The 18421-nt window shown below is 41.3% G+C and overlaps 1 long non-coding RNA gene across 2 annotated transcripts; it reads left to right on the forward strand.

Moving 5' to 3' along the window:
- Positions 1-6143: 6143 nt before the first annotated feature.
- Positions 6144-10899, forward strand: LOC115067726. Of its 2 annotated transcripts, none has more exons than XR_003847094.1 (3): positions 6144-6722; positions 7450-7586; positions 8419-8460. It is a non-coding gene; the product is annotated as an uncharacterized LOC115067726 (long non-coding RNA). The 2 variants fall into 2 exon arrangements; XR_003847093.1 differs by lacking the exon at positions 8419-8460 and adding an exon at positions 8882-10899 and having other exon boundaries at positions 6147-6722.
- Positions 10900-18421: the final 7522 nt, after the last annotated feature.

Below are 18421 nucleotides of genomic sequence, written 5' to 3' on the forward strand. Positions count from 1 at the left end.
TGACCAAAATGTAGAGAATAAGTGTCTGCAGAGTATGGGTTCTTGGACAGGACTCCTATGTTAGGGCCACCCACCCAGCGTTCAGGGACCATTGTGGAAGAGGGGACAGAAAGATTTTAAGAGCCCGGGAGGAAGTACATGACCATACGGAAATAATCTTATGGTGCCTGGGACCCTTCTCATACAAACCTATAGCCATGCTATCAGCATGCACAAGACCCATGAAAACTTAGTTGCTACTGATTTTAAGTATGTCTAATTATTCTCTCATAGGAAAATTGCTTTGTTATATAAGTTTAAGCCTAAATCTGGTTGGGTGACTTTTCTCGAAGTCACAGGACAGATCTGGAAATGTTTTCATTCTGAAGCAATGCTATTGACCACAAAGGACCCTGGCTCCCATGAGAGCTATTGCAACACATAGTCTTTCTATTTTTAAATATCTTTGATGATGAAACTTGACTTGCAGAATGACAGACATTTGTCCCCATTTTAATGAATAAACTTTACATATTTATCTCTGTATGTGATCTGTATTTTAATATTTCGAGACTGTCTAGAATTTCAAAAAGGCCAAGTTGAATACAGAAGACAGATACCTGAGTGACTGATGATGACCTGAAAGGTGGTCTATTCTGCCTGTTCCATAGCAAACTATTAAAAAAAAGATGTCTCCTTTTCATTTATTTATTTATTTATTTATTTATATTTTTGAGAATTTCATGCATGAGTACTGTATTTACATTGTTTCTACTTCTTCCTCTCCCTGCTCTCCCCATCACTCCTCACTCCATCTCAATTTTGTGACCTCTTATTATTGATACATATATACATATGTATATTTTATTGTGATTGTAATTATTATTGTTACACACACATATACACACTCCACCTACTGAGTCTGTTTAGTGTTGCATAAATACATGTGTTACGGATGACCACTTGGGATTGGATAACCTAACAGGGAATCAGCCTAGAGAGAACTGATTCTCCTTCTCTGAATAGCCATTGATTGCCAGCAACTTTTCATCTGGACATGGGACCTTTTGAAATTTCCCCCACCCACACTGGCATGTCACCTAGTATTGTCATTATGCAGGTCTTGTTTAGACAACCATGTGGTTGAGATTTCATGGATGCAACTTATCTGTCTTGGGCTATGGATCTGAACAGAGAATTCTCAAAGAAGAAATAAAAATGGCTAAGAATTGTCTTAAAAGGTGTTTAACATCCTTAGCAATTGGGGAAATGCAAATTAAAACTACTCTAAAATTTCATCTTACCCAGTCAGAATGGTTAAGATGAAGAAAACAAATGACAACAAATGCTGGTGAGGATTCAGGGAAAGGGGAACCCTCATTCACTGCTGGTAGAACTGCAAACTGGTGTAGCCACTATAGAAATCAGTGTGGAGAATTCTCAGAAACTAAAAATAGATCTACCATATAATTCAGCTTACCACTCATTGGCATACATCCAAAGAACTTGATATCTTACTACAGAGATACTTGCTCAGCCATGTTCCTTGTGACTCTAATCACAATAGTTAGGACATGGAAACAACCAAAATGTCCTTCAACTGATGAATGGATAATGAAAATGTAGTTCATATACACAATAGAGTTCTATTTAGCTGTAAAGAAAAATGAAATAATAAAATGTGAAGGATGGAACTGGAAAATATTATACTGAGGTACCCCAGACCTAGAAAGAGAAAGCTCCATGTTCTCTCTTATTTGTGGATCCTAACTCAGAATCTTTGAATGTAAGTCTACAACCTGAAGTAACACCAGAAAGGATACTGGGGTGGCAGGGGAGGAACCCCAGACTTTCTTAAGCATATGTGTATAGTTCAAGAGTTGTTCTGTGTTGCCAGGCTAGACTACCCAGGGATTAAGAAGTCCCCTTCAAATCACCCTGCTAGATTTATGCTTGCTGTATTCCCAGTGCCCGGGCTGCTTAGTTTCCTAGCAATGCCCTCTTTGCAACTCATCTGCTGGCCTGCCATGCAGTCTGGGAACTCAGACAATGATACCCCTAAGTGAAGTCCTCAGAAAGTTTCTATCTGACCTTTTCCTGGTCTTTGGTAGCCCATTCGTATTCATGCCTTAGGTCATAGGAAGTAGAATTCATTTTCCCCAAGGCATAGAAACTGGGCTCCCCTTTCTCCAGAGCCAGTTATCAACCCTCACTCTAACCATTTCCCTGTCTTTTGGTTTAAGAGTTGACCATGAAGAAATTCTGTGTCTCACCTTGTTTAAGACTCTCATTCCAGAAGGTTCTGTTGCATATCTGGAAGGAAGGAAAGCTACACTGAGAGACCAAGTTAAGAATCTGGAGAGATGGTCCTTGCTGTGCTCTTCCCTCACCCAATTACTATCAGATCACAACCTTTTCATTCAATCATATTTCTACATGGTATGCAGTTGGTTGTACCTAAGCATAAAATAGACAATTTAGTTGGGCATGGTGGTGCAGGCTTTTAGTCCCAGCTGGTAGATCGCTGTGAGATCAAGCCTAGCCTGGTCTACATAATGAGTTCCAGGCCAGCTGGGGTAACAGGGAGACCCTGTCTCAAAAAAGGGACAATTTCCTGGGAATCCTTACATCTTCAACCTGAATGTTCCTCTGTCACGTAAAGCTATTAATTATGATCAAATAAATTTGTTACACTGTTTCTTTTGCTAACTGTGCTTTATAAAGATGTGAAGATGTGTCCACTACAATCCTTTCTAATAGGCAGGAAAGGACTTCTTCCTTTTTGCTCCTGCAGCAGGAAGCTCTGGGGTACTTTGAACTTTAGCAATAAAGTAAATGATTTAAGGTTAAGCCACTGCTTGACATAATTTTTTTTTTTAAGCAGGTGAGGCTTGGTGAGGTAGAACATCATGTTCTCAGTAATATCACGGAAGAGAGTAATTCCCACTTGCAGGTTGTTTCTCATGTGTTAGGAATCTTTTAATTTTATTATTTTATTATTTGGTGCTGGGGATTGAATCCAGGGCCTCACACATTCTAAGGAACTTTTGATACAAAATCTTTCCTTTAATCTTTGTAACAGGCAGCTGAAGATACTATTTCCACATTTCTCTTGAAGACATAGATTTAGTCAGTAAGAAACCTGCCTTGGGTCACAGAGTTGGCTGAGTGTGTCAGAGGTGGCTGGAGCCTCACCAAGCCCAGGCTGGTCCTTCCTCTGTTGGGCCTTCTTCTACAGCACTGTGTCCATTTGAAAACTGGATTCTTTTTTAAACTGACTAGTTATGAATACCTTATATATTCTGGATGTAGGTCCCTTATCAGAGATGTGATTTTCAAATGTTTTAATCCCATTTTCAATTTTATTTTTAATCATATGTATCTGTATGTGGGGATGTGTACATGTGAGTGCAGGTGGAATCCAGAAGAGGGCATCAGATCCTCTGGAGTTTGTGTTTAAAAGTGACTGTGAGTGCTGTCTGAGGTAGGTGATGGGATCCAAAGTCAGGAGCTCAAAAAGAGCAGTATGCATTCTTAACTGCTGACTGAGCCCTCTCTCCAGTTGCCTCTTCCATTCTTTAAATTATCCTTTTGTTCTCTTGATATTGTCCTTTGATACATAAATGTTTTTAACTTCGAAGTCTAATTACTTATACTCTTTCTTGCTTGTATTTTGTGTGCCTTGCCTGATCCAACTGAGTATTTATGCTTTTTTATTCTAAATATGTTATAGCTCAGCTCTTATATTTAGGCCAGTCATCTAAATTTTGAACAGTTAGGGGGAGGTCCACTCTTTTCCTTTGGAATGTGGGCACTCAGTTGTCTCAGCGTCACTTGTTGAAAAGACTGCCCTTTCCCTGTAGAATTATCTTGAACATTCTTGCCAAAAACTTGATTGCCCCAGAAAGTAAAGGAAGATCACTTAATTTCCAGCCCTAGAACTCTGGGCCAACACAATTGTGTTTATTGTAAATTATTTATTATAAATTTCTGTTCATTAAAAACAGGTATTCTGTTAACGGCAGCAAAAATGGTTGAGACATTTATGTATTAGAGAGATGAATCTGTGTGGCATATACTGCAAGTATTTTCCCCCAGGTAACCTATCTTTTGTTTTCTATGTACTACCATAATTTACAATACCTTTGTTATGAAATCTATCAACCTTTTAAAAAATTGCTTCTGTTTTTCACAAAACATTTTCCTGCTCTGAGGTTAAAGGCTTGTTTTGTTTTCTTTTAGTACTTGTAACAGGCAGTTTTTACACTAGTTTCCTAATACTTTTTCTTATGTATGGTGTAATGGATATCATTTTATTTTTTAAAATATGACATAAAATTGTCCCAACACTATTAGAAAAACATGTGTTTGCCTGTCCTAATTTGTCTTTCTATTGCTGTGACAAAAAATTCTGACCAATACCAACTTGGGGAGGAAAGGGTTTATTTAGCTTACATTTCCCGGGTCACAGTTCATCAGGGAGCCCAAGGTAGGAACTTAGGGCAGGAACCTGGAGGCAGAAGCTGGAGCACAGGCCATGGAGGAATGCTGCTTACTGGCTTGCTCCCTTGGCCCATGCTCATCCTGCTTTCTTCTGCAACATAGGCCCACCTGCCCAGAGATGGCATCACCAACAGTGGGTTGGCCCCTCCCACATCACTCAACAATCAAGAAGATGCCCCACAGACATGGCTGCAGGCTAGTTCAATAGAGGCAGTTCTTCAGTTGAGGCTCCCTCAACCCAGGTGTGTCAAGTTGACACTAAAGCTATCCAGCACATTGCCCCAGCAATTTATGATGCGAATTAAAAATTATTTTATTTTTATTTTATGTGTATGAATATATTGCCTTCATGTGTGTAAGTGCACCTGTGTTGTGCAGTGCCCGTGGAGGTCAGAAAAAGGTGTTGGATCCCCTGGAACTGGAGTTACAGATGGTTGTTAGCCACCATGTGGGTGCTGGGACTCAAACCTGGGTCCTCTGTAAGTGCTTGTAACCACTGAGCAATCTCTCTAGCCCCTCTTATGTGATTTTTATCAAATATTAAATTTCCATGTGGCTTTGGATCTACTTTAGTGCTTTCTCTTCTAGTCTGCTGGTCCCTTGTATATTCAAGTTACAATTCTGCCTTGTTTCAGTCAGCTGCTCAATGTCTGGAAGCCTTAATCTCCACCTGTGGTGGTTCATTTTCACTATTTTCCTATTCCTGAAAGCTTCATTTTCCACATGAACTTTTAAGAAAGCTCAGTATTATGAAAACCACTAAACTTTTCCATCTCCTTGCAAAGTTTTAAGCTCCAGATCACAATTATTTAAAAGGTAAGGTTTTATTCACTGAAAATGAACTCTTAACAGTCAATCACTGGGAGGCCCGCATTGTGGGACATGTCTTTATTTTCAGCCCTTCAGAATAAGAGGCAGGAGACTCTCTGCAAGATTGATGCCAGCCTGATTTACATAGTGAGTTCCAGGCTAGTTGTAGCTATAGGGAGAGCCTGTCTCAAAACAACAATAAAACAAAACAAAAACAAAAGAAAATAATCATTAGGTAATCATTAGGTAATTGGGTGTTGATATGTGAAGATAAATCCGTTGCTTTTCCTTACATCTGCTGAGGCCTTGTGCTATCCAGTGCACTGCTCTCTAGAAAAGACCATCGGAACCTCCATCTCATCATCTGTGAAGAGTTCTTAGAGTAGGACCAGGTTCTAGTCATCACACAGTGACACAATTGTCGAACTCTGTGACAATAATGAACAGAGTGACTTACTCTGAATTCTGATTTCTTCACAGGTAGCAGGACATCCTGCTCTATCTAGGAAGGACGTCATTCCTGCATCAGTGGCTAGTGTGGTCCACATGCAAATCCGCTGACTGAAAGGGAGAAAGGCGCTTTGCAGTAAAAGGGAGTCTTTTGTCCTTTAACCAGTAAGATCAGGTACTGGTTGGTGGCAGGTCTTTCCCTATCCTGCTATCTCACACTCCAAGCCCTGACAGCGTGGGGTGCACAGCAGAGAAAAGGGCAAGCACCAGGATCACAATCCGGAGCCGCAGCACCACTTCTGGCAGGCCGGCGCTGAGCCACCAGCGCCACCTGCTGGGAGCAGCGTGCGTGGCAGGTGCGGCCGGAAGGGGAAGCCGCGAACTCCTGTGAATCCCGCTCCCGGGCTGGAGTCGCCAGGGCTGACACCAAGCCGACAGGTGGGCCGAGCTGAGGTGGCATCTGGGGTCCGGGACCCCAAATCCTGAGCTCACTGTGCGAGGCTCGAGTGACCAGCCACCGGAATTTCAAATGTTGGGCAAATCAGGTTCTCTGTACTCTTGGCTTCCCTGGGGAGCGCACGTCTTTTGGGGACACTCAGGTCCTGTGGGCGCACAGCTCTCCAGTCCGCCTCCAGTGGGCGCAGTGGCCGCAGTTGGAGCAAGCCGCCGCTCCTGACGTTGATGTGTCCATCCGGAAGGAACTGCTTTTCCTCTTAGGATAGAGGTGCTGTGGATGCTTTAAATGCGGAACGTGGTGCTCCTAGTCGTCCCTCGGGATTAAAATTCAGCTCACTCCTAAATTTAACATCTAGTCCGTGCTTTGCTGCTGAGTTGTAGAGGTGAAGATGATTGTTGTCCTAAAGCAACAGAGTCTAGAAGAGGAAACGTGAATAAACAATCGCCGTGCACCCAAAATATGATAGATGCCAATGTGGAGACTAGACAGGAGAACTGGACATTCGCTGTAGGAACATGATGAGGTGAGTTATGCAGCACATCTTGAATTTTCTCAGGTGAAGGGAAAGCTGAATGTGGGAACGGAACGTGGAGACAGCTCAATGAAAGTTAAGCAGGGGCAGACACATACTTGATTAAGCACTTGGGAAGACATCCGGATTTAATTTGGCTTCATTGTTTTTATACTGGCTTCAGGTTTGGACAGGTTTAATCTGAACCTCTGTTTCCTTACCACAAAATGGATAAAATTATCCTTGCAAGCCTATTTTCAGAATTAAAGCCGTGTGTGAAGGGTGTATTTGTCACACACACACACACACACACACACACACACACACACACACACATTTTGGCCTGTACTGTCTTAGTCAGGGGCAGGGTTCTCCCATAGTCTCAGAAAGAAACAGATTACTTATCCATTTCAGTTTTTGTTTCTGTTTGTTTTGCTAGAGATGAAACCCTATGGGGCCTCATGCATGCTTGGCTCGAGGTATTACTGTCATCAGTTTACTATGTCAAAGAAAAGGGCCAACACTTTTGTATCTTTCTGCACAGTCAAGAGTTTTTTGAATAACAAAAATTCACAAGGTATGGTGGTTTCAGTGGCAGGTATTTGTCAGATATTCCTCCTTTCCTCGGAGGCTTCACTGTGGTCAACACAAATTCTTTATTCCAATCTTAAGTCTATGTCAGCTCTCAGATCACATATTACACATCATACAGTGTCTGTCATCTATCATCTGTCTATAGGTTACAGAATAACTACAAAGGTTTAAAAAGGCAAGGAGCTTCAAAGAAGCCTGAGAAGCCAAAACTGGATGCAAGAGTCTCTGTATTGACAGGATAATGAACCAGAAGAAGCAGAGCTGCAGGGAAGAAGCTGCTCCGTGAGTTAGTCCACTGTGGGTCACAGATGTGAGAGGGAGATGCAGAGTTGAGTCCAGCTGCAAAAGTGAAAGTGCAGGACAGGTCCAGATGAAGAAATGGGTGGGTGGGTTGATGGATGTGTGGAAGGATGGATGACAGTCACAGATGGGAGAACAGGAAGATGGGCAGGTGACAGCTAAGTCATGTCAACAGTGGGGACTGAGTGAGCCCCTGGGATAGTCGGGAGTTCCCTGTCAGTCCTTGATTCATACATTGGTTGGTCAGATAACAGGTTGGTGGGGACTGTTGCCGCTGCAGTGCTAAGTGCCCACCTCTTAATGGGTCCAGGTGAAGGAGCTACATGCTTTCTGTTTTTTCTGTTATATTCTTGGACCTGGTTTCCCTGACATGATTTTAATATGCACATATACCTATAGTCTATAGTATCAGTTCTCCCTTATAAATTTATAGGGTGGCATTCTTTCCCTCCCAAGAATAACTTATTTATCTTCCTGCACTTCATTGGTGTTGCTGGACAGATGGTACTGTTCATGTGCACACTCAGGCACACAGCTGTCCTCTGTCCTTAAAAAGGAGTCAAAAGTAGCTTGTAAAATAAAGTCTCTCAGAACAAGACAAAGCCTGGAAAAATGACTGTTTTTATCCAATATGGAGTACTCACCTCTGAATATCACCCCAGCACTTTGTTTATAGAAGAGGGGTTCTTTGTGTAGCCAGGGCTGATCTTGAACTTCTGCCTCAGCCTTGAGTACTGGGATTGCCTATGTGTTCCACCTCACCTGCCTTTTACATATTTTTATATATTCTTTAAATAAATTTTATGTATATAAGTGCACCTGTGTTCTGCAATGCATGTGGAGGTCAGAAGAGGGCATCAGATTCCCTTGGAGAAGACAGAGCTGAAAGCAAAGCAAAATAAAGGTACTATTGGCAATCTATTACACTGAAACCTGTCCTGAAGGTGTATATTTTGACTAAGACTTATGTTGTTGCAAAGAAACCCCAATACAACATTCTTCATTGTTATCTCAACTTCTACCCTGTTCCAATTAATATCATAACCTATAAAATCAATATACTGGAGTGGGAGGAACAGGGTCCAGATTCCCATTTTTTATTCCATCATGGAGTTGTCTGGGTGTTTGGGCACCAAACATATATTGAGATCTAACTCCTTTGAGCCCTTCATGTCTTCAAGCATTGCACTACAGTGCAGCATGTAAGGAATGTGGCCTATCTTGGGTGCAGCCCAAGCTTAATTTTCTTCATCTTCTTATTTTATGTGCCTATGAAGATCAGAAGAGGGTGTCAGATCCCCTGGAACTGGAGTTGCGGATGACTGTCAGCCGTCATATGGGCACTGGAATTTGAACCTTGGTCCTCTGCAAGAGCAGCCAGCGCACTTAATCACTGAGCAATATCTCCCAGCCCAAGCCTAAGCTTAAGAAATAAGGAAATACAATAAGTTGTAGGCTTTTACTTCACTTAAACTTAATGCACTTCTTCTCTAGACCCTCCAGCTGTTAGGCAGAACCCAGATTATGTTCCCAGTTCTGGCTGAGTCCATCCGTGTGAACAATTCCTCCATGCTCACATCAAGGGCAGCATGTGTCAAATAGAAGTATCACATGAAAATATTGCGAACGTTAAACACATATAAGTTCAGGGATTGGTCTCAAGAAGAAAGTAGTCCACTCCCAAGCTGGTTGTTCAGTTTCCTCTTCCTCCATAGCACTTATTCATACTAAATTTATAGTTGTATGTTTTTTTTTCTTTGTAGATACTTGCAATCTGTGTTACAGTGAGATACAGAAAATACATTAGTTTCTTGCAGTTGTAGTCTGGACTGAAGACCCCTGCAGGCGTTTATAGAGATGTTTAAACAGGTTGTTTATCTCCTAACACCACACTGCACTGTGGAGTTCTACTGCGTCAGTAACTTAGCATATGGCAACTTAAGTGCCAAGGCATAAATGAGCTTCAGTGTTTTGGAGAAGCTGCTCAGAGCTGGGATGGCCTCAGTGTAACCACACAGTCTGTTTATTTCCCTGGTTTACTCATACAACCCCACTGTGGAAAAAAGTGAACTTGGGTGTCTGCTATTGCAATTCTAAGTTAGTGAACAAAATATTTCATGTAACGTACTCTTGTTTTGTACACACAAAGGCAACAACAAAATTACTGGTAAATGAAATAGAGGATCTCTCTCTTTACTGAGTTTAAGTCAAAGTGAGGGCTTCTTGGACCATCAAAAAATATTTCTTGCATACCTACTCAGTGAGAGGTGTGATGGGGATGCAGTGCTGCTGTCAGGGTTTCTGGCCTGTCCTCCTGTGGGCAGGTTTCTGTTGGAACAGACTTTCCTTCTGAGCTGGGTTGCCCAACTGTTGTTTATTTTCAATATGTGAAAAGTCATTCTTACTATTCTTTTGTGTTTTCCACATTTCTGTTAGTATCCACTTTATGACCATAGAATTATCCTCATCTGTTTTTTGCCTTCCAGCTATCAAGTATTACTAGATTTTTCTTACAATATTTTTTATTACTTTTTTGCTCTAATTCCAGAAATTCTTTGTCTCCATTTTTCAAAAGTTTGAGACAGGGTAGCTCTGTGTCATTCCGGCTGACCCATAACTTACTATGTAGACCAGGCTTGCCTCCAAATCAAAGCTCTACCTGCCTCTGCCTCCCAAGTGCTGAGACTAAAGACATGCGCTACACTCTGGTTCTGGCTACAATTTTGTATTTTTCATGCCTGTTTCATTGCAGTAAATCAAACATTTCCAGTCATATTGCTTTTCCTCAGAAACTTTTCTGTATGGGTCACCTACCTGGTCAATCCTTTCCCTGTGAACTGGACAGATTCGTTTTCCCTGAAGACTATTTTTCTGTTACAGGTTGTAGGGGGTCAAGGCACATCTCCACCTAATCCCCCTGCAGTAGTCTAAACAGTCCTCTTTCCTGTTAGGGATCTCCATTTGGGAACAACCAGGATACAAGTCTTCTCCACAGAAAAGGATTTCAGGATGAGCCAGTATGAAGCAGAGTTTATTTATGACATTAAAATATTTTGACTTATATTTTTATTTTATGTATATGAGTGTTTTGCATGTATGTATGTAAGTGTACCACATGTGTACAATACCCTGAGAGGCTAGAAGAGAGGATCAGATCCCCTGGACCTGGACTACCTGCCTTGGGATGCTGGGAACTAAATGAACCTTTGTCCTCTAGAAGAGCTGTAGTACTCTAAACTACTGAGCCCTGTCTCCAATCCCAGCATATTCTCTAAACAAATTTTCTTTAATAAATAGCCCCTACATATGTTTTGGTCTGGTGAATACTTTTATCCCCACCTCTGTGACTTGTCACTGTTCTCAATATGACATCTTAGTGGTCTAGACAGGGGAACTTTCCTAATAACTCACTTGGCCTCTTCCCCTTTCACTCCCCCCTCCCCATCCTGGTATGTGCTGCCACTCCCAAGAGTGGGAAGGCATGGAGCCAGTGGCTGCTGATGTTGGTACCCACTAGGTCTCCCTCTTGACCAGACTTCCTGATCCTGGAAACCTACAGGTACCCAAGTTTTCACCCTCTCAAGGGTAGTGAGCCCTTGCTTTTCCACACAACCAATCAGTGGCCAATTTCATTTTGTGAAGTTTTTCCTTGTGGTAAATACATTTTGTGAAGTATTAACTTTTGGTAAATACAGCCTGATCAATCAGAGAGGGGTGAAACTGGGTTTCAAGTCTGTGAGTTGTGAGGGGGTCTCTATTCTGTGATGATGCCCCACCTTAGAGTATGCTTCAGTTAAGTCCGTGCAGTGAGAACAGGTTTCACTGCTGATAATAGGGGAAACCTGTTGTTCTCCAGGGATACTTTTGGGTGAATGGTGCATCCCTTCTAGGAAATACACAATGGAACTCAGGTCCTCTATTCCCTCTGACTACATTTTGGCATTTATTATTTAAAAAATGGGGCCGGTGTGGTGGCACATGCCTTTAATCCCAGTGCTTGGGAGGGAGAGGCAGGCAGATCTCTGTGAGTTCAAGGCCAGCCTGGTCTACATAATGAGTTCTAGGTCAGCTGGGGCTACAGCAAGAGACCCTGTCTCATAAAGACAAACCAAAAACAAAAACAATAAAACAAACAAAAAAACCAAAACAACAACAACAAAAGGGTCTAGACATAGAGAAACCAAGCAGAAACCTAGATAGAAGTTTCTTACCTACTCTTCAAATTACATAATCCCAGAGGGTGTTATGAGGCCCCTGGGGAAGAATTGTCCCCAAAGTCTTACTCAACTATGGACACTACTTGCCACATTACTTGTTAGACAGGCAGAAAGTATCCACTTGTGCGATATTTGCATCTTGGTAATTGGATAGCCAACCAGCTGAGTGAGAAAACTGATCACTTTTCTTTCCCAGCTTCCCGCATAGCAACCAGTGGCACTATGAAAACAAGTCAGCAGGGAGGAAGCTTCCAGCTTAGTTCCAGCATGAATTCTCTATGCCCTGCATCCAAAGTGTGGGGTGTCTTCAGTAATAGGCTCTCGCTTTCTACTTCTGGTAGTAAACCAGGAGCAATGACATTAACCTCTTTTGTTTTATGGGCCTTTGGGGCCTCCCTGGCTAACAACTCATAGAGTGGTGTCCCATACCTGGCATCAGGATTCTCATTTAGTAACCCATGGCTTCTAGGATTGGCATTATTTACCCATACAGGCTACCACCATTCATACTCCTTCTGTAAAAAAATTATATTTAATAATTTTATAACTATATAATGAAATCTTTGTAACCAAATGTGACCTTTATACCCACTCCCAAATGAAGAGTACTGGCTGTTTCAGGGCACATTAAGCTACATTATAACTGCAACCCCCAATTAGTTTTCTTTTGGTGTAATTTAAGAATGAGAAAGGACTCTGAGATTCCTTATATCCAGGTCTCCATGGCCTTGATGCAGGACTGTCAGCTGTTAGAAGGCTGCTGTAAATGCCTTGTAGAGTATCTTACACTAGCCCTTCTCCCTCAAACTTAGTTCAAGTTATAATTGATGACGCTTCCTTTGTGTGCACTAAAGCCCCTACACAGCGTCTCTGCTTCACCACTACCAGCCCTCCCTCCACTTGGCAGCTCTGCTTCTGCTTCTCTCTCTTTGACATCCTCCCTCCCTCCTCTTTCCTCTCCATCTGTAGAGCTCTCTCCACCCTCTCCTCCTTGCCCATTTATACACTTCTTCCCACACTTAATCAGGAACTTCATATAGGCATCTCAGAGTAAAAGTAAAAGCTTCCCCTATCCCTCAGCAAATGTTTTTCCCTTTTCATGAGGTGGTGAATGGGAACCTGGGCACCATCCATATGGACATCATTTTCCTCATATCTGGCCTGTTCCAAGTATAATACAAACTATGTTGTTTGGCAAGAATCTCTCTATGTATATTAAAGAATTCAAAAGACTCACTGGGGCTTCTGACCTTATGTGACAAGACATCTATATCATCCTAATCACTAGCTATACATACACACAGGAATTCCCATATCTGGTCTTCAGCACATGCCTGGACAGGTGAAGTTCATGTTGTAACTCAGTTACCACCTGGCGAGGCTCAAGTGTAGTGCCCTGTATGGAACTCTGTTGTTCCTATCTGGCCACTGATGAGAAAATGGTAGGGGAAGGACCCATTGAGACTATGTAATTACCTGCCTTTTATAAGACATGGAAATTGTTGTTATTTGTTAACTATAACAAGTGTGGGAGATAACACAAGATACTTCTAGGAACCCTGCTCTCCTTTAATCTAGTTTAGATGGAACCATTTGCAAGTATGCTAATCTGGTCCCTGAGCATTAAGAAGGCCAAGAAATCCTGGTTCTACATTTTATAAGCCAAACCTCTCCAGATAGTAGACAAAAACTTCAAACATTAGATCAGGAATCCCATTATGCTTTATCGGCTTGACTAGGCACAAGTTTCAGTGACTTTAATAATCAAGAAGAGAGGAAGGAAAACTAAACTGGAGGATTAAAGGGGAAAAGAGCAAGCTCAAACATGACTACAGCAAATATCTGCTCTTTGCCTGCCTTAGGGAATCTTAGCTCTCCATCTTGTGGTCATCCCAGTCCTAGGGAACTAATCTGGAAGGTCAAAATTTTATATAATCCATTTTACTTTTGTTAAGTGTAATACTTGGATATTTATTTATTTATGTATTTTTTTCAGAATATTTTTATTCCAAAGAGAGGAAATTTTTAATGCAGAAACAACTTGAAGCAGGTTACATCAAAATATATATACAATGAAGGGTTTTTTATTTTTGCTTTTTCCACATATATATTTATTCAGAAGAATATTTTATTTTATTACATTTTTACTTTCATTATATCTGACATATGTGTATTAGTCATATAATCATCTTTGATTTATATCTAACACAAATATTCTATATCAAGTTACTACTATACTTTCCCAATATACAATGAAGTTTAATGGTGGAAAAGTAGGGATAAGAAATCAAAGACTAAAGCCAGGCATGGTGGAACACGTCCTCAATCTCAGCGCTTGGGAGGCAGAGCTTGGCAGGTCTCTGTGAATTTGAGGCCAGGCCAGCTGGGGTCACAGTGAGACTCTGTCTCAAAAGACCAAAAAAACCCAAAGACCAAAGGATTTTCCAACATGGGGTCAACATTGGTGGAATGATGGTTTCTATTAGCTCTGTTCTTTTTTGAAAATCTTAACTAGTTTATTGGGGTTGCTAACAGAGCATAGGGTGGGGATTTATTTACAGAAGAGTGGGCACTCATTTATGGCTGCACTGCAAAGTCCACACTTAAATATAGATCCTGTGAATTCCTGATAGCCTCACAAAATGGTGCGAGAGGTGCCTCATGACGTTCTTGGCTTATATATCCTTAGCCCCTCCCCTACATGCAGCTAAGGTCAACTGATTGGGAAGGAGTCATGACTGACTTCCCCCTTGACTTCTTGATGAGTGTGGGAAGGAGGTGTGACCCTAGCTTTCCAGCATAGTGGTTGGAGGACACTTCCAGTTAACACTCTACCCCTTCCTCTGGCTCTTACATTCTTTCTGCCAACCTCTTCTGCAAAAATCCCTGAGCACTTGTGGGGGGGGGCAGTGTAGGTGTTGGATGATCTTCCTCCCTTTGTGGCAAGGCACTGAACTTTTGGGTCTCTGCATCATCTGTGTTCCATGGGCATAAACACATAAATACCTATGGGTATAAACACAAATGCTTGGACATTACTTTATGTCGGGAGCCATGCTTGACAGAAGCATTGGAAAAAAGAAGAGTGCCACTTTAAGAGCTTCTGAGCTCTCTGCTTCAGCAGTCTGAGCCGACAGGCTGTGCCTCCATGATTAATTAGGTCATTTAGAAACTTAGTTTTGGTTCGGTCTTCAGGCACCGGAGTTGGTGAGGTAATGCAGCAACGTGCTGCGTCCTTAGTTACTTTATGTTAGTAAAATATCCTTGGTGATTCCTTGGTGATTTCTTGGTTACCCCAAATCTGATTCCTATATAAGATCTGTGTTCCCCACAACAAAAAGCCATTCTGTGATTGCTCACCTGACTGTTAAGAATTAAACTTTTTATAATAAAATCAAGACCTTTGTCTTGACCCTTCTCTTGTTGAAGCTCCAAGCCTGGTGGGCTTGGGGGGCGTTCCACAAATTTAGCAGGTGGATCACATCCATCTAATAAAACAATTCCAGTGGCTTCCCACTGGGGCCTATATTCTCCCCTGCCACAGGGAGTTGGCCTGGTCTACAGTACCAGGTGTGTGTTTGGCCCATAGGAATGGGCATTATATCAAACTGGAAAATTTGCTGGTTGTGTATACACTAGACTCACCACTATTGTGCTAGCAGGAACATCTTGTTTTGTATGTTGATAATGCAACAAGTGGGGTCCATCGTTGAGCAGAATTATAAGGGACAACTCTCCCCCAGTCATCTGAATATTGCCTTTTGGCACCATGAAAGCCACCCATCCAGTGGCAGGGAGTTTCCAGCTTAGTACAAGCTTGATTTCTCTCTCTCTCTCTCATCATGCAGTGCCTTCAGCAATAGAGTTTTCCGTCCACTTCCAGAGTACAAGCAACATTATTGGCAATGGCCTTTATTGTTTTGGGGACCTCTAAGGCCCCTCAGGCCAACAGCTCAACAGGGGCCAACCCACCTCTGGCACTGGGATTTTAATTTAATAACCTATTGCTTCTTGGAGGGTTTTCTTGTATTCCCGTAGGGTTCCTTCTGTGCTTAAGGCATTTTTTTCCCCATAGCTCTTTGTATGCCCTCCTTACTTCCCCTCCCATTTGACTACCCACTTTTTTTAAACGTATTTCTTCCTTAGTAACACCTTTATCCTACTAGTCTTCTCTCTTGTGTTCCTTCTTTCCCTTTACCTCCTTATTTCCCTACTATATTCCTGGTCCCTGCAGTTACATCAGGATATACACTCACTCATAAAAATTTGGTACTAGGATCCACAAATGAGGGAGAACATATGTCTTTTCTTTTTCTGAGTCTTTTTTACTTCACTTAGTATGATAGTTTCTAGATCCATCCATTTATCTGCAGATTTCATTATCTCATCTCTCTTTACTGCTGAATAGAACTCCATTATGTAAATGTACCACATTTTCATTAATCACTTGTCAGTTGAGGGACACTTAGGTTGCTTCCATCCCCTTGCTATTGTGAAAAGAGAAGCATGGTTGTACAAGTGTCTCTACAGTAGGATGAGTCCTTTAGGTATATGCCAAGGAGTGGTATAACTGGGTCATATGGTAGATTCATTTTTAGTTTTTTAAAAAAATTATTGTTTTTATATTATGTGTTTAAGTGTATTGCCTACATGTATCTGAGTGCACCTGTGTCGTGCAACACTGTGGAGGTCAGAAGAAGGCTTTGGATTCCCCTGGAACTGGAGTTAAGGATGGTTCATAGCCACCATGTGGGTGCTGGGAATCAAACGTGGGTCTTTCTTCTGCAAGAGCAGTCAGTGCTCTTAACTGCTGAGCCATTTCTCCAGCCCCTCATTTTTAGTTTTTCAAGAGTTCTCCATGCCATTTTCCATAGGGGTTGCATGAGTTTGCAATCCCACCAGCAGTGAATGAGCGTTCCTCTTTCTCCACATCCTCTCCAGAATTTGGTATCATTTGTTTTCTTGATCCTAGTCAGTCTGACTGGGGTAAAGTGAAGCCTTAGGGCATTCCCTAATTTGCATTTCCCTAATTACTAATGATGTTGAACACTTTTAAAGATGTTTCTTAGCCATCCTTATTTCTTCCTTTGAGAACTCTCTGTTTACATCTTTAGCCTATCATTTAGTTGGGTCATTTGCTTTCTTCTTTGCATTTTTGAGTTCTTTATATATTCTGGATGCTAATCCTTTGTCAGATGTATCACTGGTGAAGATTATTTTTCCCAATCTGTGGGTTTTCTCTTCACTTTCTTGGTAGTTTCTTTTGCTGTACAGAAACTTTTTATGAGGTCCCACTTACTGGTTGTTGACCTTAATTTCTGAGCAACTGCTTTCTGATTTAGAAAATCATTTCCTACACCTATATCTTGTAGGTTACTGCCAATACTTTCTTCTAATAGTCTCAGGGCTTCCAGTTTCACATCGAGGTCTTTGATCCATTTGGAGTTGATGTTGTGCAAGGCGAAAGATAAGGATCTTGTTTCATTCTTCTACAGGTGGAGATCCAGTTTTGCCAGCACCATTTGTTGAAGATGCTGTCTTTCCCCCATTGTGTGTTCTTGGCACCTTTATCAAATATCAGATGGCTGAAATTGCGTGTGCTCAGATTTGGGTCTTCAATGATGTTCCATTGATCATTGTGTTTATTTTTGTGCCAGTACCATGCTATTTTTATGACTATAGCTCTGTAGTATATTTTGAGATCTTGTGTAGTAATCATCACAGTATTGCTCTTTGTGGTCAGGATTGCTTTGTCTATCTGGGGTCTTGGGTGATTCCATACAAATTTAAAGGATTTAAAAAAAATTTGTGAAGTATGTCATGAGGGTTTTGATTGGGATTGCATTAAACCTATATATAGCTTTTGATAGGGTAGTCATTTTCACAGTATTAATTCTTCCAATCCATGAGCATGGGAAGCCTTCCATCTTCTGGTGTCTTCATCAATCTCTTACTTCAAAGATGTGAAATTTTTGTTGTAGAGTCTTTGATGTCTTTGGTCAGGGTTATTCCAAGATATATATTTTTTGCAGCTATTGTGAATGGGATCATTTCCATGTACTCTTTCTCCAATTGATTTTTATCAGTACATTGAAAGGCTACTGATTTTTGTCAATTTACCAAAAGTGTTGATCAGTTCTAGGAGTTTTTTGGTGGAACTTTTGGGATCTCTTAGGTATAGTGTCATATCACCTGCAAAAGGGGAAAATTTGACCTCTTTTTCAATTAGTACTTTTCCAACTAATTTCCTTCTCTTGTCTTATTGCTCTAACAAGAGTTGGAAAGGAGTGGAGATAGTGGACATCCTTGTCTGGTTCCTGATTTTAATGGGAATGCTTCCAGTTTTTTTCCATTTAGAATATTGTTGGCTGTGGGTTTATTGTATATACCTTTAACTTTGTTGAGGTATGGTCCCTCCAGTCCAATTCCCTTTACAACTTTTATCATGAATTGTTGCTCAATTTTGTCAAAAGTTTTTTCTGCATCTATTGAGATGACGATGGGGTTTTTGTCTTTTAGTCCTTATATGATTGATGATGTTTATTGACTTGCGTATATTGAAACACCCCTTCATTTCTGGGATAAAGGCTACTTGATTGT

The sequence above is a fragment of the Nannospalax galili genome, unplaced genomic scaffold (assembly GCF_000622305.1).
Source record: "Nannospalax galili isolate Female #2095 unplaced genomic scaffold, S.galili_v1.0 scaffold627, whole genome shotgun sequence".
Lineage (NCBI taxonomy): Eukaryota > Metazoa > Chordata > Mammalia > Rodentia > Spalacidae > Nannospalax > Nannospalax galili.